The sequence below is a fragment of the Microcebus murinus genome, chromosome 5 (genome assembly GCF_040939455.1).
Source record: "Microcebus murinus isolate Inina chromosome 5, M.murinus_Inina_mat1.0, whole genome shotgun sequence".
Classification (NCBI taxonomy): domain Eukaryota; kingdom Metazoa; phylum Chordata; class Mammalia; order Primates; family Cheirogaleidae; genus Microcebus; species Microcebus murinus.
Window position 1 is genome coordinate 44522490 of NC_134108.1, and position 25934 is coordinate 44548423.

The following is a 25934-nucleotide window of genomic DNA, read 5'->3' on the forward strand; positions in this document are numbered from 1 at the left end:
GCAAAAACACCCGCATATGGCCCATGGGCCGTAGTTTGAGGTCGCCTGATTTAGGTAGTCTGACATTATTGTGTCTTATAATTGATGTGTTTAGACGATTTCCTTTTAATGTAGTTATTGATATGGTTGGATTTTTGTTCACCATTTTATTTTTTTGTCTTCTCTTGTGTTTTTTGTTCCTTCTTTCCCAATTTTCTGTTTTCTTTTCGATTACTTGAATGTTTTGTAGAATTTCACCTTAACTTATCTATTTGCGTTTTGTCTATTTCTATTATTTTTAGTGTTTTCTCTGAGGCTTACAATATATATATATATATGCCTAACATTTTACAGTCTTTTCAGAGTTAATATTTAACTACTTCAATTAAAATGAAGAAAACTTACAACTGTACAGGCCCCTTTACAACTACCTTTTGGTTATAATTGTTCTATGTGTTAGACCTATATATATTGAAAACATCACCAGAAAGTGCTACAGTTGACCCTTCAACGATGGAGAGGTTAGGGGCACCAACCATTTGTGCAGTCAAAAACCCATGATAACTTGGCTTCCCCCAAATTTACCTACTAATAGCCTTCTATTGACCAGAAGCCTTACTGATAACATAGTCAACTAATACATATTTTGTATGTTGTATGTATTTTGTACTATATTCTTATGGCAAAGTAAGCTAGAGAAAATATAGAAAAAAATGTTAAAATCATAAGAGAGAGAAAATATATATGTGTAAGAGAGAGAAAATATACTATTCACTAAGTGGAAGTGGTCACCATAAGTCTTCATCCTTGTCATCTTCACGTTGAGTAGACTGAGGAGGAGGAGGAAGAGGAGGGGTTGGTCTTGATGTCTCAGAAATGGTAGAGGCAGAAAAAGTGGAGGGGGTGGAAGAGGAGGCAAGAGAGTCAGGCACACCCTGTGTAACTTTCATTGAAAAATATCTGCATATAAGTGGACCTGTGCAGTTTAAATCCATGTTGTTCAAGGGTCAATGTATATGCTTTTTGCTTTCAGTCGTCATTCATATTTTAAAGAACATAAAAGTAGAAAAATAGTCTATTCTAATTATCCAGAAAGATCACATTCTGTTACTCTTTATTGGTTGTGTGAAATAAAAATAAAATCCTAAGATCCTAATCAACTGAATGGTCCACCCCCCTCTTGACCAAGGAGACACAAGAGAAACTTCAAAAACTGAATTCCTAGCCATGACAGGACAGGAGGTCAGACATGCCTTATTATTATTATATTACTGTCTCCCTTGCTAACATCATTAAACTTTCTTTCCTAAAAGTTAAACAGAAGCTAGCCCTTTTGAAAGACTTACTCCACAGCTGATTTCAACCAACCACTTGGTGGCTTGCAGCTGGACGCCCCTCCCTTTTTGGGGGTTTCAACACAACTGACCAGCATTCCTTCCTGATAAGTGACCACCAACCATAGATGGACTGGTTCTGGCTGGTCTACAAGGTACCTTGTTGTCCTTCATTTCACTTTTTCATAAATAGAGCCTAATTTTAATGCATTTGACTATTAAGTCTCCACCCCAAAGTTAACATGGGACGTATATAACATGCCTGTGTGCTTGCTACGCAGATGCATGTTTCCCATCATGAATACTCATAGCTCCTTCTATAACTTGTTAAATAAGTATTCTTGGCCAACCTGTTAGGCATAAATTCCTGTTCCACTTTTCCCTCCCTGAAAATGTCTGCTTTCAGTTTCTTCCAGAGGCTATACTTCTCTGCACTGTAGGTTGCAACCCTTTATAAGAAATAAAGCTCTCCTTTCATTTTGCTTTTTTCTGAACAATATTTTCTTCAGTGAATATATAACTTAGTGTTAACATTTCTTCTGTTTCAGTACTATAATAATGGGGTCCTCTGTCTTCTGTCCTCTTCCATTTTTTCCTGATAAGAAATTCAAATACATTCAAATTGCAGCTCACTTACATGTAGTGTGTCATTTTCTATGACTATTTTTAAGGCTCAATTTTTACATTTGGTTTTTAGCTGATTCATTTTGATGATTCTGAGCATGATTTTCCTTCAGTTAATCCTTTTGAAGACTAGCTGAGTTTTTGAATTTGTACATGATTCTTTTATCACATTTCGAATGTTTTGTCCAATATTTTTTGAAATTTTGTTGGCGTCAATTTCTTTCTACTCTCTTCAATGAATCAAATGTTAAAGCATTTGATATTGGACCACTGTTCCCTGAGACTCTGTTCTTTTATTTAAGGACAGAGTTTGTTTGTGTCTGCTCTCCAGAGTGGTTATTTTTATTGGTCTATGTTTAAATTCACTAACTATTAACTGTCATCTCTCCCCATCAATTGAACACATTCAGTGAATTTTTTACTTTAAATGTTATATTTCTTAATTCTTTAATCCTTATTTGGTTACTTTTTATAGTCAGTCTCTCTCCATACCACTTGCTGAAAATATATGTATTTATTACATTTCAGGAATCTTCATCTTTACCTTGTAAAGCACGGCTATAATAATTGTTTTTATAGTTTTTGATAATTTCTGATTTGGGCATCTGTTTATATTCCTTTCCCTTCAAATCAGTGAGTTCTTTTACTTCATTCAGATTGTGTTCTGGGTATTTCATATCATGTGGTGGGACTCTTGGTCTTATTAAAATTCTGCAGAGAATGCTGTGTGTTTGCTATCAATAAACCCAGTTAGACTTAGAAATCAAGTTTGATCTCACCTTCTGTGTGCAGTGGTTCTAATGTCAAGTTCAGTTTTAACCCCGTTGATAGGCTTTTTAGGTCTACACTATGTATATACCACTCCGAGGTTAATCTAGGGCATGATCAGTGATTTATATAATAGTTGAGGTCTCAAAGCATGTGCTACACTTATATGGATACATTCCATGCTTGTGTAGCCCAAGACTTGGTGCATCTGTGAGTCCAAGATTTGGGTTTTTAAGCACCCAGAATTAGTGAATGAACCTCTTTAGCTCTCTCTTTTTTATTTCCCCTACACTGTCCACACCATAGAGTTCCCTTTTCCCAGTTCATCTTGTCAGAAAGATAAGTTTCAGAGTTTTAACTTCTGTGCTCTTGTACATTTATGTTCAGCTGGGGCTGCCCGATAGATGACATAGTAAAAAAAAAAAGTTAAAAAATAAATGTTCCTCAGCACACTATTTGATCTGCAGAGAACCATTTTCTTGCTCCTCTTCTCAGAGGGGTTAATTTTCTCTTTAAAATTTAGGTACCCACACTATTGTCCTGTTGGGGTGGTAGTTGAGCAGAGGGATTACTCTCATGACAATGCTAGAATTTAATGAAAAAATAAGCAAGAAACTCACCACTGGTTTTTGTTTTTCAAGTTTTGACTCCCCCCTCCAATTTTCCTCTTATTGCCTATTTTTTATGTCTTAAGTTCTTTTTCATATTGTGCTCAGAGTTTACAGTTGTAATCAGTAGAAGAGATAGGCTGTCCTGGGCTCACTCCATCTTGCTTAGTACTGGAAGGAAATAAAGTGATTTTGAAGGACCTGTGAGACTCAAATGTTTATCTCTAGTTAGATTTTTGAATCTGTATCTTGAGAGCTTCTACAGCATTCAATTTTGGGTTCAAATATAAGTAGGTGGCAGTTAAATTCATTGGAATGACTAAAGTACTCAACTAGTGAGTGTAGAGTGAAGAAAGAAGAGGAAAAGAGAGCAGAATCTTGATACCAGCAACATATAAGCGACATTTGGAGGAAGGGCTGCCTGCAATCAGACTGAAAGGGGATGAGAGATACATGTGTGTTACAAGAAAGTTACAGAGTATGGATTCACAAACCCTAGAATGTTGAAGGCCAGGAAGCTAAGTAAAGATAAGGTTTGTAAGAGAAAGAAATTGTTACAAATTTGAAATTCTACTAAGAGATCAGAAGAGTGACATCTAACAAGCATTTATTTGACTTAGGGACAAAGATAGCATTGGTGACCTCAACAACAGCAGTTTAAGGGAAGTCACTGGGGGTCAAATAATAGTGATTTGCCTGGTGAGGTGACGGTGAAGTAGATACCACAAGGTTAGACAATGCTGCCAAGGAATTTGGCTGTGAAAGGGAGGAGCAAGGGCAGTTGCTAAAGGAGGAAGTAGATTTTAGATAGTTTAAGATATTTTTTGAAGTTTAAAGTAAATTTTTTTATTCCCAAATTAGATATGGCCTTAGTACAGTACCTTAAAATGTCATTGAGAAGAAACAAATATGGAAAGTTTAGAGGCAGACAACAAAGAGAAAATAAGATAAAGAATGAAATCCCTGACATGAAGGTAGGAAAATGGATTGCAAGCACAGATGGAGCTATTAGTTAAGCATGAACAAATGACAACTCTTCAGAATAGTAGCGAAAGTTTTTTCCTCCAGAGTTCTCAGTGCAATTCCTGTCTTTATTCTCTTTTCCAATTCCTTACTGTTTTTTTTTTTTCTTCTGTGAACACTGGTGTAATGAATTACTTGAATATACATTTTCATTCCGGAGTCTGCCTTTGAGAATCCAACCCAAGACAACTCTAAATTTATTTATTAAGCCCTGATATCAAGTTTGTCACAGCACTCCAAACTCATCTATCCAAATGACTATTTCATATATCCACTTTTATTTTTGTAAAATAAACATCTCAACATGTTTAAACAGAACTCTTGATTTTTTTCCTAATGCTGTTCCTCGTTCAGTCTTTCTTCTTTTAGTAAATGGAAATGTCATCCGCTCAAGACAATCACTTTTAATTTCTTCCCTTCCCCTTCTCCCATATCTAATCAGCAAATAAAGATGACTCAGAGTTATAGAATGTGTTAAAACTCTGTCCACATACTTTGATCTAAACTGCTACCACTCTTGCCAAGCCCTATAATCTTTTACTTGTATTATTCAATAATCACTTAACTGATTTCTCTAATTAGTGCATCTCTGCAATCTAATTAATCAGACATAAGCCAGATAGATCTTTATAAATGTATCTCAAATTATGTTCTATGCTGCTTAGAAAAACTTCAGGCCAGGTGGTTTACATCTGTAATCTCAGCATTTTGGTGGGCTGGGGCCAGAAGTTCGAGACCAGCCTGGGCAACATAGTGAGACATCATCTCTACAAAAAATAATTTAAAAATTAGCCAGGCATAGGTCATGCACCTGTAGTCCTAGCTACTTGAAAAGCTGAGGCAGAGGATCACTTGGGCTGAGGAGTTCCAGGTTACAGTGAGCTATGATCACACCACTTCACTCCAGCCTGTGCAATAGAGTAACACCCTGTCTCTAATTAAAAAAGAAAAAGAAAAAAAAAACTTTCAGTGGTTTCCTGTTGAATTTAGAAGAAAATTTCTACTTATTATCATGTCTGCATGCAGGAGGATATGAAACTTTTAACAACAGGTGTAGAATAAGCATTCACCAGTCAGAAGATATATTGCTCATAATGTATAATGTTGAATCAGTACCTAGTGGTAGAATATCAGCCTTGTCTACAAGATTATACAAATATCAGCCTTGTCTACAAGATTATACAAAACTACTCTCTCCCTCACTCATTCTGGCCAGTCATGTTGTCATTCTTCCAAAGATTCCCTTTGTCCAGAACCTTTCCGTGCCTGACTCTCCTTGCCCTTCAGGCATTGTCTCAGATATTGCATTCTCTGACCAATTGACATCACATCCTTACCCTAATCCAGTTTAGTCACTATCACACCTGTTTGTGTCATTTTTTTCATGGGACTGAAAACTATATGAAATTATTTTGTATATTTATTTTCCTATTTTATTTCCCCTAACTGAAACTTAAATTAATCAAGAACAAGCACTTTTATCTTGTCTTCTCACCAATGTATCCTGAAACCAAGGATAGTGGCTAACATGTGGCAGACATTCAATGCTCACTAGTTAAATGACTAAATACATGAATAAATAGATGGATAAAATAAAGTGGCTATTAAAACTAGAAAATACATTAAATTATGTATATCTTAGTAAATTTATTATTTGTCAGTCATATTTATTGCTCACAATTGAATTGCAGACCTACATATCTAAATTCTGATTAGGATGCTTACTAACAGTTAAATCTTTATTTGAATTCATCCTTTTACCTAGAAGTAGTCCTCTTTTATTCCCTGTCATAGTAAATGAAGTACACTCATTTTATCACCATATGCAATATAGTTTAAAAAGTGAGCTCTGAACTTAAATCAAATGGACCCCAAACCTATTTCTGCCACTTATTATTTATGGAAAAGTTATTTAGCCTGTCCATTATGCAATATTCTTCACTATAAAATGCTGATAATGAAAATATTGCTTCCTAAATTTATTGAAATAATTATGTGAGTTAATTCATGTAATCCCTTGAGACTATGCCTGGCAGAGAGTAAGCATTCTCTAAATCACAGGTATTAGTATTTGCCAAGAAAAAAGTGTGGAAATAATCCTGTATGCCCCTAGCTCTCTTTCTGCCCCTATCTGAGGAGAACACAGTATTTGCAAATTTTGTTGTCCTACATCTCTCCAATTCAAACTCTAATTGCCATTCATATCTGCTCCACATCTTGATTATTTACAGCAAGAAAGGCTCAACTACTCCCTGATTCCTCGGTGTCCTCTTTCTTGTCCATTCTTTTTATCATAATGATCTTGCCAAAATGAAAGCTGATATATAATTTCCCTGCCTATAATTTCTCCAGCTTTCTATAGCCTTCTGAACAAAACCTAAACCTCGCTGATCAAGGAAAGTCTGTCATTTCTCATCTCTTCCTCATGGAAAACCTATTTTCCAGCCACATTGAAAGGTTCACAACTGATCTTAGTGGGGATATTATGGGTGAGGGTTTTCATTAAGCTTCTTCACTAATTTCCAGCGTCTGTCATGTCTCTGAGCCTTTGCTTGAAGCCCTTTCATGGAAGAGGAGCCCCCTCCTGACATTCTCTTTTCTCCTTCTCTGAACACTTTTACTCTTAAAATTAGCTTTTAAAATTGGTGCAAGTTTTCATAACCTCTTTACCGAATAACTTAATAAGCAAAGACTAGTAAGAGACCATTATATGCCACAGTATTTGTGGTTATTATTACCTCAATATTGTCAATACTCTCCAAGCTAGATTTCTTTTTCTTGGCCTCCTTTTGTTTTTCCCGGAAAAAGCTATATTTGACTTAAGATTTAAGCTCACAGCCTTTTTGTGACTAGGATAAATCCATGTTTCCAAATGATTTTTCTTCTTCCAAACACTTTTAATTTAATGTTAAATTCCTTATATTCCCTCCTGCTGACACCTGAAATTGGCACTGAAAGGGCTTCTTTGCTCATTTCCAAAATATCATTTTAATGTTCCTATGTTTCTATGAATTTATGTGAATAATAAACTTGGAATAGAAAAGGCTTGATATTTGAATGGCTATATAATAGTTTATTCACAGTTATGTAGCCTTTATTTAATGAGTAAAAAATTATTGCAGTTGCATTACAGATACAACCATATTTTTTGTTGTTATGTAGGAAGCAGGCAAGGATGATAATTTAAATATGGTTGGTCACATTCAGACTAATTTTATAATTTTTCATGATATTCCTAAAAATAAATAAAGGTAATGAAAATACCTCTGTTGTCATGATAGTTCTCTTATCATATTCAGTTCAATTTCAACATCTATTTTTCACAGTTTAGGCACATCAACCTCTAAGCTTCAGGCATCGAAAACTAATGGAATGAGAACTCCTTTGTGATAAAAAAAAAATGCACTGCTCTTAGCAACTTTACATCAATAAGCCAAAATGAGACATATTGAGGACCACAGTGTGATTGAGCTTGTAAAATGGCAAATGTTGAGTTGCTGGAGATGGAGAAATTCAGAGTTGTAGACTAGAAGCTTTTGCCCTCTGGACATGAATCTTCCCAAGATAAGTTACACAGCACCTTAGGAAAAGAATTCAGCCTTCAATTAATCATGAAGATAAATGGGATCTTGAAATTATAGCAGTAAAAGTTCTGCTATCTTGGTGCTATTCTCCATGTTACCATCAAACCTCCATGAAATCTTTAGAAACTGGTCAACATTTGATAACATTTTTATACATAAAAACTAATGGTTTTTTTTGTTGTTTTGTTTGTTTCTTGACAGAGTTTTCTCCAGCAAGGCCATGATATAGTTGTTATGAGAATTCTCAGATAGAGCATCATTCAAAACAGAGGATTCCAGATTGTTTCTTTGGTATAAGAGGGGCTTTGTAGTTTGAGATATCTCAAAATTCTTTTCCACAAAGGTTGCACTAATTTGCAGTCCCACCAGCAGTGTAAGAGTATTCCTGTCTCTCCACATCCTCACCAGCATTTGTTGCTTTGGGATTTTTTGATATGGGCCAATCTCACTTGGGTTAGGTGATATCTCATTGTGGTTTTGTTTTGCATTTCTCTAATGATTAGAGATATTGAGCATCTTTTTATATGTTTGCTGATCATTATTCTGTCTTCTTTAGCAAAGGTTCTGTTCATTTCTGTTGCTCATTTCCTGATGGGGTTGTTTGATTTTTTTCTTGTTAAATCTTTTGAGTTCTAGATAGATTCTTGTTATCAGACCTTTATCGGAAGTATAGAGAGCAAATATTTTCTCCCATTCTGTAGGCTGTCTCTTTGCTCTAATGATAGTTTCTTTGGCTGAGCAGAAGCTTTTTAGTTTGCTCAGATCCCATTTGTTTATTTTTGTTGCTGTGGTGATTGTTTTGGGGGTCTTCTTCAAAAATTCTTTACCTAGGCCAATGTCAGAAAGGGTTTTCCCAACATCTTCTTCTAGGATTCTTAGGGTTTCATGTCTTAGGTTTAAGTCTGTTATCCACCTTGAGTGGATTTTTGTGAGGTGAGAGGTAGGGATCCTGATTCATTCTTCTGCATGTAGATATCCAGTTTTCCCAGCACCATTTATTGAAGATAGATTCTTTTCCCCAGTGTATATTTTTGTCTGCTTTATCAAAGATTAGGTTACCACATGAAGATGGTTTCATCTCTGGAATTTCAGTCCTATTCCAAACATCAATGCTTCTGTTCTTATGTCAGTACCAGGTTGATTTAATTATTATTGCTTTATAGTACAGCTTGAAGTCAGAAAGACTGATGCCTCCCAGTTTGTTCTTCCTACTTAAGATTGCTTTGGCTATACATAGTTTTTTCTGGTTCCATACAATGTGAAGAATTATTTTTCCTAGATCTGTGAAGAATGATGGTGGTATTTTGATGGAGATTGCATTAATTCTGTAAATGACTTTAGGTAATACTGACATTTTAACAACATTGATTCTACCAATTCATGAACAAGGTATATTTTTCCATCTGTTTACATCTTCTACAATTTCTTTTTTTAGCGTTTTGTATTTCTCCGTTATAAGTCTTTTGTATCTTTCGTTAGATATATTCCTAGATATTTAATTTTCTTTGGGGCTATAGTAAAAGGAATTGCATTTTTGATTTGAGCTTTGGCTTGACAGTTCTTGGCATATATGAGTGCCTCTAATTTGTGTATATTGATTTTGTAACCTGAGACTTTACCAAATTCATTTATCAAATCTAGGAGTCTCTTGGAGGAATCCATGGGGTTTTCTAGGTTTAATATCATATCATCTGTGAAAAGCAAGAGTTTGATCTCATCTGCACCCACTTGGATGCCCTTAATATCCCCCTCTTGCCTGATTGCTATAGCTAGGACTTCGAGCACTATGTTGAATAGAAGAGGAGGTAGTGGGCATCCATGTCTAGTTCCGGTTCGAAGTGGGAATGGCTTCAATTTTTCCTCATTCAGTGTGATATTGGCTGTGAGTTTGTCATAAATGGATGTGATAATTTTAAGATAAGAATGTGGGAGGGAGGGGATGGGCTTATATATATATACAATATAAGTGCATTATGCATTGCCAGGGGCATGGACATGCTTGAAGTTCTGACTCGAGGGGAGAGGGAAGATAATAGGAATGTATGTAACCTTAACATTTGTACTCCCATATTATGCTGAAATAAAAAAAGCGGGGCCTTTGCAGTAGCAGCTCCCAGGCTGTTTTAGTTGGGGAAGTGCTGCGTTGGATCTGAGGGCATGAGAATCCAGCCCGAACTTGTGCTTCCACCAGTGGCTCTTTTCCTTCCTGATTACATGAGGGGTGTCTGCATAAACATTGAAAAATGAATTCCAAAAAGTATTGTGTGTGAGATGGGGAGGTTGAGGTATTTAAATAAACTCACAATTTGACGCCTCAAAATATGTGCATGTATAACTTTTGGAAACTTATTTTAAAAATGAAAATGGATTCTAAGCCTATTGCATGTCTTCAATTCACTGTTGTCAGGTAAGCTTATTCACCCGTTAAGTACTTCAGAAGCCAATTAAACCACCATTAATTTAAAGTCATTTATTGGAATATAAGCATTTTCTTTTACTTTATAAATGGTATATTTATTTTCAGTGAACGTTTCATAATCAAAATATATAACTTAAAATAATATAAATATGTTTAGCACAATTTGGGAGCAATTGCAACTATTTCATAAGCTATCCGTATAGCAGAAAGCTGTAAGCAGACACCAATGCTCTGTAATGTAACAAAATTTCACAACATAATGCATAATCCTTAAAGTAACTTGAGTGGTTTCTGGGGTGTTACAATTGTTATTTGCTGTAAATACTACATAAATAATGTGTAAGCTCTTTATGCAGCACTACAAAATTCTCTTTTTTACATATCTGGTAGCTATGTTAAATACATACCTTTTTGTTAACTAAGAGTGTATGTCTACAAGATTATTCTGAAGCATTTCTGGGAACTATTGTCTTGAGCCTTTGGAAATTACCTTGAGAATTATGTGTTGGTATCATAGATCTAAACATATACTGCTGGATCAACACTATCATAATAAGATTCAGGACAAAGAAAAAATCTTGTTTGATATTTATGCAAGGGAATCACTATCAATGAATTATCTGTGTTATGTATGATATGTATCCATAACAAGTTAAGCATCATGGAAAATTTGAAATTAATAAATAATATATAATTAGCTTCTGTACTCAAAAACTTACACTTTATTTGAGGCAATAAATATTAAAAATGAAATTAGGAGATGACAATGCCATTTAACTAATCTCTTATTTGTAATGTAACTGTTCTTGGTTGATAGGAAAAATCATTGATGGAATTTATTATGAATTCATGCTGCATGAAATCAATAGATTCTGAATGATTTTTTCCAAGTATTTTATGCATCTCTTTCCTATCATATTCCCTCTGAGACTGTTCCAAATATTCTCTGCTTGTCAACAGACTTAAGTTCTACTCCACAAACCCACACAATTTGGAGATCAAAAATGGTATTTGGTAAGAAAAAAAAAAAGACCATTCAACAAATACTCCCACTCAAACTTTAGCCCAAACAAACAAAACAAAACAAAACACTCATTTTCATAATGTATACTTAGTTTTTTTAGCAGAAAGATGGTCCTACTCTTTTTAGATGAGTACTTTCACATACAACTTATATATAATTTTCTCCTCTTCTAAAACTTTGATTCATCATTTTTTTTATTCCATACCTCCTCCAGGCTTTACTATAGCTGTATCTTCCCTTCTTATCAGAAAATAAGCCCAGGTCTCAGCTATGATAAGTATATATAAACAAAAAATGATAACCACCAAAATAAACAACAACAACAACAAAAAACCCTTTTCCTCCTAAAGCAATGGCCCTTTCTCCTCTTATAACCACATTTCTTAAAAAATAATCTACCGGAGGGGCGGAGCAAGATGGCGGACGAATAACACCGCCAGACAGAGGGTCTCTGCAGAAAAGACCGATTCTAGCAGAAACTAGAGGAAAGAAGCAAGAAGACGAGCATACAGCGGACAAGGGCCGGAAGGAGGGGTACCTGAGACCCCGGGAGACTCCACAGGAGGAGGCTGAGACCAACGGAGCAGCCCGGAGACCAGCGGCAAGGGTAGGTGGATCTGCTGTTTCCCCTCCCCTGCATTTGGGACTGCTGGTGGGCTCCCCAGCGGGTGGAGAGACCTGCGGACACCAGCCCAGAGACTGCCGCCACCTGCCAACGGTGAGCCTGTAGCAGATGTGGCACCAGGTTCCCAACTTCCTCCGGGCACCTCCGTGTGCACGGAGAGCCGCGTGGCAGGCGCCATATTGCCTCCTCCTCCCCTCTGCCGACCCTACCCGCAGCTGCCCAGAGAGACAATACAGCCACCAGCCGGAGGCACCTCCAGGGAACAGGACCTTCCCGTTTGGGACCCCGCCCGCCCTCCCAGGTGCTGCTGGCACCGTGTTCCCAGGAAAACGGTGCCAACTCAGAGGCTGAGAGACATAGACCCAGCTTGGGCTCCCTGTGGGTGAATTAGGACCAGAAATCCTCTCCCTGGTGGGAATACAGTTTGAACTCTGGGACCCAGAGGTCGGACCTGCAGACCAGATCCCCTGCACCGAGGGCTAGCATTGCTCGGGGCACAGAAGGATTATACGTGAACAGCCTACTGAGGTCTGTGTGCCTCCAGGGGCGGATCGGCGTCCTAGAGGGCAACCCTCCTCCCAGGAGGAGGCCCAACCCAGGTGGCGTTCCTGTGCAGGGAACCTCCCCGCCGGCATCACAGTCCGGGGAGGCCTGGTGGCTTGTGGACTGGCCTGCTGGCAGAGGCCCAGGAGTAGCTGCGGAGTTGGGGAGGGTGGAAAGAAGCGAGGCCTGCTGCAGACTGTGGGTCTCAGACAGCCCCACCCCCACACCCAGACTTTCTGGCTGAGCGGGACCATTCCAGCCCCGCCCTGACAGCAGAGAACAGAACTTTGACCCCTGCTAACAGCCTGAGGGCAGGCTTACCCAACCCAGCTCCGCCCAGAACGAGAGCTGATAACAGGACTCAAAATCAACACCATAGCCTGTTCCTCCAAGCAAACGCCACCTACTGACAGGGACGGCATCTTGCACAGCCTTTCCACGGCACCCACTGACTCAATATACAGGGAGTGGTCCAATTTCACCCACAGGCACCACCTAACGCCTCAGAAACTAAACAAGGTGTGTGAATACCCAAACAATAACCTAAGGAAAGAAACAACAACTGATCGACATGGGAAGAAATCAGCGAAAGAACTCAGGAAATATGAAGAACCAAACGGAAAACACACCCCCAAAGAGGAGCACCAGCCCCCTAGAAACGGACACCGACCAAAATCAGGCAACCAATATGACAGAAGAGGAATTTCGTATGTGGAACATAAGAACACTCACCCAGCTGCAACAACAACTCAACAACCAACACCAAGAAACCACAAAAAGTCTCCAGGATATGAGAAAAGAAATAGACACATTGAAGAAAAGTGTAACCGAACTCCTGGAAATGAAGAATCAATTCAAGGAACTACAAAATACAGTGGAAAGTCTCAAGAACAGGGTAGATGAAGCAGAAGAAAGAATCTCAGAGCTTGAAGATAACACCCTCCAATTAAATAAATCAGTCACAGAAATAGAGCAGAGAAACAAGACAAAAGAGCAAAGTCTACAAGAGCTGTGGGATTATGTGAAAAAACCTAACGTGAGGGTCATAGGTTTAGCCGAAGGGGAGGAAGACAACACTCAAGGGCTGGACAAGCTTTTTGAAGATATAATAGAGGAAAATTTCCCAGGCCTTGCTCAAAATCTCGATATACAAGTTCAAGAAGCCCAGAGGACCCCTGGGAGATTCAATGCAAACAGGAAGACGTCACGTCATGCAGTCATCAGACTGACCAAAGTATCAACTAAAGAGGCCCTTCTAAGAGCTGTAAGACAAAAGAAGCAAGTGACATACAAGGGAAAGCCAATTCGAATAACATCAGACTTCTCTAATGAGACTTTACAAGCAAGGAGAGACTGGGGCCCCATTCTCACTCTTTTGAAACAAAACAATGCCCAGCCTAGAATATTATTCCCTGCAAAACTAAGCTTCATATATGAAGGAGAAATAAAAACATTCTCAGACAAGCAAAGGCTCAGAGAATTCACCAAGACAAGACCAGCCCTACAAGAAGTACTTAAAACAGCGTTATGCACGGAACATCATAATAATAATCCACGGATATAAAAACAACCAAAACCCAAAGATATTAAAGGCCAGATATTACAATGGCTCAAGACAGAAATCATAGCAACAACATCCAACCCAACAGAATGATCAGTAATCTACCTTACCTATCAGTTCTCTCAATAAATGTGAATGGCTTAAACTCTCCACTCAAGAGACATAGGCTGGCTGAATGGATAAGAAAATACAGGCCAAGTATATGCTGTCTTCAGGAAACACATCTAACCTGCAAGGATGCACATAGACTAAAAATAAAAGGGTGGAGATCAATATTCCAAGCAAATAGAAGCCAAAAGAAGGCTGGTGTGGCAGTTCTAATTTCAGACGATTTAGTTTTTAAACCAACAAAAGTAGTAAAAGACAAAGAGGGTCATTATATAATGGTGAAGGGCACAGTTCAACAAGAAGAGATAACAATTTTAAATATATATGCACCCAACTTAGGTGCACCCAGATTCATAAAGCAAACCTTACTGGAGCTAAGCAAATGGATTAATAGCAACTCCATAATCGCCGGGGATTTCAACACCCCTCTGACGGAACGAGACAGATCCTCCAAACAGAAAATTAATAAAGAAATAATGGACTTAAACAAAACTCTAGAACAATTGGGTCTGACAGACATCTACAGAACATTCTACCCAAAATCCACTGAATATACGTTCTTCTCATCAGCTCACGGGACATTCTTTAAGATTGACCATATCCTAGGACACAAAGAAAATCTCAAGAAATTTAAAAAAATAGAAATCATACCATGTACTTTCTCAGATCACAGTGGAATAAAACTAGAAATCAACCCTAACAGAAACTCACATTTCTACACAAAAACGTGGAAATTAAACAACCTCCTACTAAATGATTACTTCGTAAATGAAGAAATCAAGACGGAAATAAAAAACTTCTATGAAGAAAACGACAATGGAGAGACAAGTTATCAACTCCTCTGGGACACAGCTAAAGCAGTTCTGAGAGGAAAGTTTATCTCCATAAATGCCTATAACCAAAAGGCAAGAAGATCACAAATAGACAATCTAATGAAACGACTCAAAGAGCTGGAAAAAGAAGAACAGACCAACCCCAAACCCAGCAGAAGAAGTGAAATCAACAAGATCAAATCAGAACTAAACGAAATTGAAAACAGGAAAGCTATTCAGGAGATTAATAAAACAAAAAGTTGGTTCTTTGAAAAAATAAACAAGATTGACACGCCGTTGGCTAAGCTAACGAAAAGCAGAAAAGAGAAATCTCTAATAAGCTCCATCAGGAATAAAAAAGGAGATATCACAACTGATCCCAAAGAGATACAAGATACAATTTATGAATACTACAAAAATCTTTATGCACACAAACTGGAAAATGTGGAGGAAATGGACAAATTTCTAGAAACACACAGCCTCCCTAGGCTCAACCAGGAAGAAATAGATTCCCTGAACAGACCAATCTCAACAGCTGAAATAGAAACAGCAATTAAAAATCTCCCTAAAAAGAAAAGTCCCGGTCCAGATGGCTTCACACCTGAATTTTACCATACTTACAAAGAAGAACTAGTACCTATCTTGCAGAAACTATTCCACAACATCGAGAAGAACGGAAACCTCCCCGACACCTTTTATGAAGCGAATATTACTCTGATACCAAAACCAGGAAAGGATGCAACAAAAAAAGAAAACTACAGACCAATATCCCTAATGAATATAGATGCAAAAATTTTCAACAAAATCTTAGCTAACCGAATCCAGACACTTATCAAAAAAATAATCCACCACGACCAAGTGGGCTTCATCCCAGGGATGCAGGGATGGTTCAACATACGTAAATCTATAAATGCAATTCACCACATAAACAGAAGCAAAAACAAAGACCACATGATTCTTTCAATAGATGCAGAAAAAGCTTTTGACAAAATTCAACACCCTTTCATGATACGAACACTTAAGAAAATAGGCATAGAAGGGACATACCTAAAAATGATACAAGCCATATATGACAGACCCATAGCCAACATCATACTGAATGGGGAAAGATTGAAATCATTCCCACTTAGAACTGGAACCAGACAAGGCTGCCCACTATCTCCACTTCTGTTCAACATAGTGCTGGAAGTCTTGGCTACAGCAATCAGACAGGAAAATGGAATCAAAGGTATCCAAATAGGGGCAGAAGAGATCAAACTTTCACTGTTTGCTGATTGCCGGAGCCAGCCGGCGACGTGCGGCACCTGGAGTTAGGGGGCGAGGCTGAGAAATGAAGAGACAACAAAAAGATGGGGACGGGAGGACGGAGTCCTTGCTGACTGCCGCGCCTCGTTTATTTCAGTTGCTGTATTTATACAGATAAGAACAAAGGAGAAGCAAAATGCATTGGAACAGGTGGTGCATGTCTTCATTAAACCAGAAAACAAAACAGTTCTTGTTTCTTTTAACCTTACGTCACTTTGATAGCCCTTTCCCTCGCTTAAGCAGTTTTCTAATCTACAACTTAACTTTTTTCTGATATCAAAAAAGCTACAAATACTCAACTATGATCACTCAGACAGTTCAAGGAAAGAGCACCCAAGCGTAATTAACAATTCTGAGAAAGGAGTGTGCAGGGCCTAGGGGGGGCTATAAGCTACGAGGGCTGTGTGCACAGGATTACTTCAGTGACCTTCTATAACTGCTACTTTTATCTCCAGCACCCTCTGTGAGCTAGAAGAAAGGCCAAGAATGTCAGAGCTATGAGTTAAGGCGCCAGGTGCTGTGTCTCAAGGACCCCAGTGTTCCGGGCAGCAACCGCACTTTAACTCTCCCGTGTTCGGGACAGCTCCCAACAGCTGATGATATGATATTGTATCTAGAAAACCCCAAGGATTCAACCAAGAAACTCCTGGAACTGATCAATGAATTTAGTAAAGTCTCAGGATACAAAATTAATACACAGAAATCAGAGGCATTCATATACGCCAACAACAATCTAATTGAGAACCAAATCAAAGACTCAATTCCCTTCACAATAGCAACAAAGAAATTAAAGTACCTAGGAATATATTTAACCAAAGAGGTAAAAGACCTCTACAGGGAGAACTATGAAACACTGAGGAAGGAAATAGCAGAGGATGTAAACAGATGGAAATCCATACCATGCTCGTGGATCGGCAGACTCAATATCATCAAAATGTCTATACTACCCAAACTGATCTACAGATTCAATGCAATACCTATTAAAATCCCATCAGCATTCTTCACAGATATAGAAAAAATAATTTTACGCTTCGTATGGAACCAAAGAAGACCCCGAATATCAAGAGCAATTCTAGGCAACAAAAACAAAATGGGAGGCATTAATATGCCAGATATCAAACTATACTACAAAGCTGTAGTAATTAAAACAATATGGTATTGGCACAAAAACAGGAATATTGACCAGTGGAACAGATGTGAGAATCCTGATATAAAACCATCCTCATATAGCCATCTCATCTTTGACAAAGCAGACAGAAACATACGCTGGGGAAAAGAATCCCTCTTCAATAAATGGTGCTGGGAAAACTGGATAGCCACCTGTAGAAGGCTAAAACAGGACCCACACCTTTCACCTCTCACAAAAACCAACTCACGCTGGATAACAGACTTAAACCTAAGATATGAAACTATTAGAACTCTAGAGGAAAAAGTTGGAAACACTCTCCTAGACATCGGCCTGGGCAAAGAGTTTATGAAGAAGTCCCCAAAGGCAATCACAGCAGCAACAAAAATAAATAAATGGGACATGATCAAACTACAAAGCTTTTGCACAGCCAAAGAAATAGTCATGAAAGTAAACAGACAACCTACAGAATGGGAGAAAATTTTTGCATCCTATGCACCCGATAAGGGACTGATAACTAGAATATACTTAGAACTCACGAAAATTAGGAAGAAAAAATCAAATAACCCCATTAAAAAGTGGGCAAAGGACTTGAACAGAAATTTTTCTAAAGAAGACAGAAGAATGGCCAACAAACATATGAAGAAATGCTCAACATCTCTAATCATCAGGGAAATGCAAATCAAAACCACAATGAGATATCACTTAACCCCAGTGAGAATGGCCTTTATCAAAAAATCTCCAAACGATAAATGCTGGCGTGGTTGCGGAGAGAGAGGAACACTCCTACACTGCTGGTGGGACTGCAAACTAGTTCAACCTCTGTGGAAAGCAATATGGAGATACAAGTGAATCTACCATTTGATCCAGCAATCCCATTGCTGGGCATCTACCCAAATGATCCAGTGACACTCTACAAAAAAGACACCTGCATTCGAATGTTTATAGCAGCACAATTCATAATTGCAAGGCTGTGGAAACAGCCCAAGTGCCCATCAATCAAAGAATGGATTAATAAAATGTGGTATATGTACACCATGGAGTACTATTCAGCTCTAAGAAACAATGGTGATATAGCACACCTTATATTTTCCTGGTTAGAGCTGGAACCCATACTACTAAGTGAAGTATCCCAAGAATGGAAAAACAAGCACCAGATATATTCTCCAGCAAACTGGTATTAACTGAGTAGCACCTAAGTGGACACATAGGTGCTACAGTAATAGGGTATTGGGCAGGTGGGAGGGGGGAGGGGGACGGGTATATACATACATAGTGAGTGAGATGTGCACCATCTGGGGGATGGTCATGATGGAGACTCAGACTTTTGGGGGGAGGGGGGAAATGGGCATTTATTGAAACCTTAAAATCTGTACCCCCATAATATATCAAAATAAAAAAAATAATTAAAAAAAAATAATCTGTCAACCCCATTTTACCACCATCACTCTTTACTTTGTATTTTAGTTTCTTCCTTAACCCCTACACTGAAAATCTTATCTTGAAGGTTACCAAGGTCCTACTAATAATTCTACTGAAATTGTGTTAAAGATCATAGCTGAAAGCTAAGACACATGATATTTATTTTGTCAATATCTGCTTTAAGCTATATAATGCTGTTATAAAATGAGCCAGGTTTAGTACATTACCCTTTAATAAATATGTGATAAATTGAGAGAAATAAAATCCCTTGGTCTATGAAATCCAAGAAGACTACAAAGTAATCAAATCAATGGCCTTTACCTAATTTTTTTATCATTTCAATTTTTTTGTATGTCATTTGTCATTGTTGAACCATAGCCTTTTCTTTGTAAGTTTATCTTCTATTGACTTTCATGATATTAGTCACATTTCATCAGTCAGAACAGGATCTGGCAGATAAGCTCATATAGGGATTGATGAGCCAAACAGAAAGTTTTGAAATGGAGCTTAGAGATGGAGCAGGCTTTGTTTACAAACTGAGAAATAAGGTGGCCTTGTGTATAGTATATACAAGGTTAAAAAATGGATGAGAGTTGAATCAGCTGGACATTAGGGAGGAGGTTCATAAACAGAAGAATATCCCCAAATGCAGTCAGCATGGCAAGTGGTGATCAAGGAACAGGCAGATGGTTAAGATACAGGCAAGAAGCCCACACTCAGCAACAGAGAGGAAGGCACTGGGCAGTCTTATCATTAGGCACAAACCTAGTTTTAAGAAACTGAGATGGCAATCTTTGAATATATTATCAACAGAAAGACTCAGGTTCAGGTTTAAGATCCATTTTTTTTTCCAGTGGAAAACAGAGCTAAAGAGCTCAATTTACAAAATATTAATTTGTTTAAGACATCTGTTTACTGAGCTCTCAAGTCTAGGCCTATAGTGACGCATGCAAGACACTTGCATTGTGGACACAATTTGAGGAAGTGCCAAAATATTAAATAATCAAGATAAACAAAATTTGAATTTTCCTGGTTAGAGCTGGAACCCATATTACTAAGTGAAGTATCCCAAGAATGGAAAAACAAGCACCAGATATATTCTCCAGCAAACTGGTATTAACTGAGTAGCACCTAAGTGGACACATAGGTACTACAGTAATAGGGTATTGGGGAGAGGGGGGCAGGTATATACATACATAACGAGTGATAGGCGCACCATCTGAGGAATGGTCATGCTGGAGACTCAGACTTGTGGGGGGAGGGGGGAAGGGCATTTATTGAAACTTTAAAATCTGTACCCCCATAATATGCCGAAATAAAAAAAATCAAATTAATACAAAAATCCATGGTGAACAAGATATTAAATTTTAAGACAATTAATCTCTTTCAACTTAAGCAACAGCATAGGAGATACCATAAGGTCTTAGGTACCTAGCTGTCATCAAACAATTGATATAAAAATAAATAATCCAGGTACAGAAGAAGAAAAGAAAAATCTATTTCTGTGAAGAGTGGAAAACATTTGAAAGTGAGGCAGAATTGTCTGGCTAGTACTGAAGACAGTTAATACAGCCATGTTTCATAATTATCTCAACCTACATATTTTTTTTATCTGTTTGCCTGCTTCTGCACTTTATTTTTTATTTCAGCATATTATGGGATTACAATTGTTTAGCTTACATATATTGCCTTTGCCCAACAAGTCAGAGTTTCAAGCGTGTCCATCCCCCAGACAGTGAACACCACACCCACTAGATGTGTACGTACCCATTCTCCTCCACACTTCCACCTGCCCGACACCCTATGAATGTTACTACTATATGTGCACTTAAGTGTTGGTCAGTTAAATCAGTTAACACCACTTTGATTGTGAGTACAAGTGGTGCTTGTTTTCCAATTTAACCTACATTTTTAAAAAAGAGTAAATTTTATTCATCATATTTTCTCTCAGAGATAGTATTGTATGTTTTTAGAAAAAATATTTTGAATAGCATTATGGAGGATATTAGATTTTAAAGGCATATTTTAAACAACAAAATATGATTCTGCAATGGGCCTGTGTAAGATGTTTAACTAAAAGCCTTTAAGTTGGGAATACCTGAATGTTCTCTCTGTAATAGAAGGGAGGGAGGCATCTGAGAGCAAGGGGACCAAAGGCAATAAAGCCGAGGACCACGTTGTCTAAAAGCAGAGAGGGAAACCCTGGTTTCAGGACAACACAGTGTAGGGTTTTGATAAAGTAATTGAATTTTTCTCTGTTTGATTTTTGCTATCTGATATGCACTATAATCTGCCTCTCATATGTCCCCTAAAATATCACTAACTTTATGCACTAATGTTTTTGGTAGTAGTTGGTAATGCATGGAATATCTTGTGATGAAAAAAGAGTAGATATCTAGATTACACATGCAAAACATAAAGTGCCTATAACAGGGCTTGCTTGGTTGGATATTTTTGTTTGTTTGTTTTTTAGCTCCTCATCAGTCAACTTGATTTTGAATATTTTTAGCAATTTGGAAAAAGGGAGGCAGACAGTCTTTTTGAGCTAATATGACTGTAGAAAAAATGATTCTGACACTTCTACCAATTTTCCCATAAAATTTCTGAAAAACTGACATTAGCACTGAGAATTAAAGAGAAGGTCATTGGCCATAATTTGGGAAGCTTTTTGCTACCTGCCTCTATTGTGGGTGGTGTGTATTGTAAAACTTTCTTCAACTGTATTCTTGTGACCTATCCTTCAAAGCAGAGCAAGACAGGTATTGTCAAAGAAAATAGACAAAAACATTCACTTCTCCCCTACCCTTTGTCCCTACCTCAGGACACAGTAGACACACTGGACAGAAAAAGTTGTATGCTTACCTCTTATACATTAAAGACATTCTGTGAGCCAGAAGAAAAAAAATCTGCTAACTCTTCTTCCAAGAGTTGATCTGCTAGGCTATAACTTCTATAGCTGGAAGAAGACAAAATAAGCAAAGGCACAGCAAAATTAGTTATGAGAAAAATTGAAAAGAGGAATGGAGACATAAAACTGTTATGAAAAATACAGGTGGGTATAGTCTTTAATTCACAAAATTGTTCAAAATTGACTCGAAGTTCAATACTCTTAACTTAGCATATCTGAGCATAAGAATCAGAAAAGATTGAAAGGCAGCTGTATTACTGGTTAAAACCTAGATTCTTGAACTAAACTGCTTGGGTTCAAATCGAACATGGACCATTACTAGCTGTGTATCTTGGTTTTCATATCTGCAAAACAAGAATATTATCAGTACCTACCTTCCTGGGTTGCTGTGAAAATTATGTGTATAAAATTATATGTTTTATATATAGCAAATCCTTGAAAAAATAATAGCTATTATTATCATTGAATATTTAGTCTATTTTTTCACTTATAAATAATGTTTGATTTTTAAAATATAGATGCCATTATGCACAATGGACAATTCCTAGAAGTAGAATTTTGGGGCAAAATATGCCAAAGCCTTTTATCAGTAACTCTTACCAGCAAGATATGTAAGGATAGATATAAGAATTAATTTTCCCCCTCATCCTTTTAAAGATGATTCTTATAATTTAAAGAAATATGTATTTCAATTAATAGATAATAATTTATATGCTATTATGTACACATATAATTTGTAAATATGATGCTGCTAATTTTGTACAATTAGAAGAAATTTGTTTTCTTTTGTAAATTTCCTGTTTATGTATGACAACCATGTTTCTATTGGGGTGTTTGTATTTTACTTGTTAATAACTAATTCAAAAGTCATTGTTGAGAAAAGAGAACTGTAGCATTAAAATAAAAATTTGTATTAATACAGGAAGTATATAATTGTGGATAAAATTAACAAAGATTGAAAAATATTGAGATAACATTTTTATCCTTCATAGTGGGAAATCATAAATATTACAACGTTTTGACTATAATGAGAAGAAACAACAATACTCTAGCAAATCAGAAAACAAAACAATGAGAAAGAATCTAAAAGACAAATAAAATAAAAATAGAAAGCTTGCCTAAAAATAATGATAGAAATTCAAGCATATCAGAGATGATCGTGAATTTAAATAAATTAACCTCATTGAATGGGTTATTTTCTTAGAATGGGTTTTAAAAACAAAATGACTTGAACACACAATGGTGAAAAGGGGCAAAATTAAAATAAAATGTTACAGAGAAATTAAAAGTTTAGCTGAAGTTTGAAGAATATTTGAGAACATTTTATAAAAGAAAAATAAAACTGAAAGTGAATCTTTTCCTCTTAATTATTTTAAATGTGTAAGTCTAGAATGTTTTTTTTAGTTTGATACTAGAATAAAAGTTAACAATTAGATTGATAGTCTTTATGTGTAAACATAGCTATATAAATGTATATGATTAAAGAAATCTAATAATCAAGGAATGAATCATTCAATAAATTGAGTATTTGGAGAAAAATCACAGGTAATTTGTGTTTTCATATTTATGCCTTCAATAATTATCCATAATGACCATGTATTACTTTTGTTATCAGTAAAAATAATACAGCATACAAATACCAGAAAACAAAGGTGGCTTGGGACTGAGATGAGAGCTACCTCCAGAGACACAGACTTTAGAGGACAGGAGGTCTGATGACCCTTGGCTACCCCATAAGCTTTCTTTTGCAACTACCATCATGTTTGCATTAGCATCAAAGCAGCAATGCCCAGGATAAGGCAAGTGCTCATAATCAACTTGTTATACTTGCCACTCTTCATATATTTATTTATTTCTAATTCTATCATATCCTTTGTGAATATATATGTTACTCACTTGTGAGTAAATATGTTAGGTAGAGTGTGCATACATAATTTAAACTACTAAATCCATGAGTCAGAGGGTGTCAAACCAGGTTATATGTAACCTGGTTATCAGAATAACCTGGGAGACTTTAAAAAAAACCCAACATACCCAAATCTTACCCACAAATACTCTTAATTTAGTAGGTCTGGGGGTAGGAATTGAACACCTTCAACTTTAAAAGTCTTTACTGTTGCTTGTGTATAATTAGCTGAGAATAATCGAACATGGAATAAGAGAAGGATTTTCATTTACATCCAAATACTTCAATACTATATTCAATAACTTCTGTAGCATATTTAGACTTTTATTAGAAATATGCCATTCTATTAAGCCCCAGAAATTCTGTTTTGGTCTTCTAGTCAAAACGATGGAATATTATTAAGACATGAAAACCAGATATTTTAATTTCCTTGTGTGGCATGCTCTTCAATGATGTCCAATAACAGCTTTTGGGAATTTCAGTTAGATTACTTCTTTGAGTAACTTTATAAATGCTGAGCTGTATGTGAAATCAGGGTGTTAGGAGGTGCTTTGGGTATAACAAGTCCTCTCATATTATTAACAAATATTCTACAACTTTGTGTACATTGAGGCCTCAAACACCTCTACACTGTGGTCATCCTTTCCCCCAAGTGAGTAGGATGGAAATAATTTAGAAGAGAGAAGCCTAGTAAAGGTCACTTCCAGTCAACTTGAGTAGATTTCATGGTGGCCCTCACTGCTTATTTACTGATTTTTAATTTCAGGAGTGGTGGTAAGAATTAAAAGGTGAAGCTTCCTGTGAATCTCCAGGTAGAAGATGCACGGTCACTGGTTCTACCCATTCCTGTGCTTTTCACTTCATCTGACTGGTTCATGCTCCAACACATGTAACACTCTTATTATTTTTCATTTCCTGTGGGATGTTTTCTTGAGGTCTCAGATGAGATCTACGACCATCCTGCATGCTCTGTTTATTGCAAAACTAAACGAAGCATGCCAGGCAGCATCTGAAAACAATTAAAAATAATTGAAATGAGATGTGGACTCTACTAGTCTCATTAAGTTTTTTATTTCATCCTCTGTACATTGGGGGATTTAGATGAGAACTTCCAATCCCTCTGGCCTCCTGCTGGCAGGAGGGATTCCCTTCCCACGACAGATAAAGGGCCATCAGTTTCCAGTGCTAGTGCTGTGCTTGAAACGACCAAGCAGGGAAAAGGCCTGATGGTTGCCAAGAGGCTTCTGTGGGAGGAGACGTCTCTCTCCACTAGCTGCCTTTTAGCAGCTGCTTTATGAATTAATAAACATCACTATGAATATGCACACTCCCCTTATTAAGAATTCACAAACACATTAATCAGGCAGCTCACATGCAATTCCGGATATTAAAGTTAGTTTTTCGGTTGCCTTTTTTTGAGAGAGAATATAAAAGAGACAGAGAGAGCATGCCAGGCAGACATACAGAGACAGAGAGACAGGGAAGACACTAAAATATTTCAAATATTTCTTTATAAAAGGAGGAGAGACAATAAAAAAAAAGTTTTAAAAAGTTACTGAGATAAGATCATATTTCAAAAGTCCTCATTAAAATAACATGGATGCAATAGCTTAAATATCCTAAAAGTTAATATTATAACCCATCTGATGGTTTAGTTATGTCAAAATATCATGCATACTTTTCTACAGAAGAAAATGGCTAACCTAGAAGACATTGTTTCTGAGTAGGAAAAAAAAAATGCTTTTTTTTTTTTTTTTTTGTAACCAGAAAGGCCAGGGAAATTTAATTGTGAGGTAATTATTCTTAGTAAGATAGTTGACATGATTCTGTAACAGGTATGAGGAAATGAGATTAGCACTTACCATGAATAATGACTTAGATGTGATTAGATGTGAGCTTGGAATAATGTGTGTATAAGAAAGATAAAGGTAGCTATTTTATTAAAGTGATGGCACTTGTGATGATTATTCTATGGGCAGCACTGTGGATTTTCATGCTTGACTGAAAGAAAGAGCACTGGGAAGACTCAAAGTACAATTGACCTTTTAATTTTCTTTATTTCAGAAAGATCTGATTACCCTTAGGCTCATCCCAAAATGTTTTCCCCTGTCAAGTTTAGAACACTGATATTACAATTGTTTTCTGGATGATCATGTAGATGGGACTCAGAGAGTTAGAATCCCTCTGGTTCCTCCCAAAATTTCTATGAGTGAATTAACCACAAGGGAAATTCCACCTTTTTCAGATAGAGGATA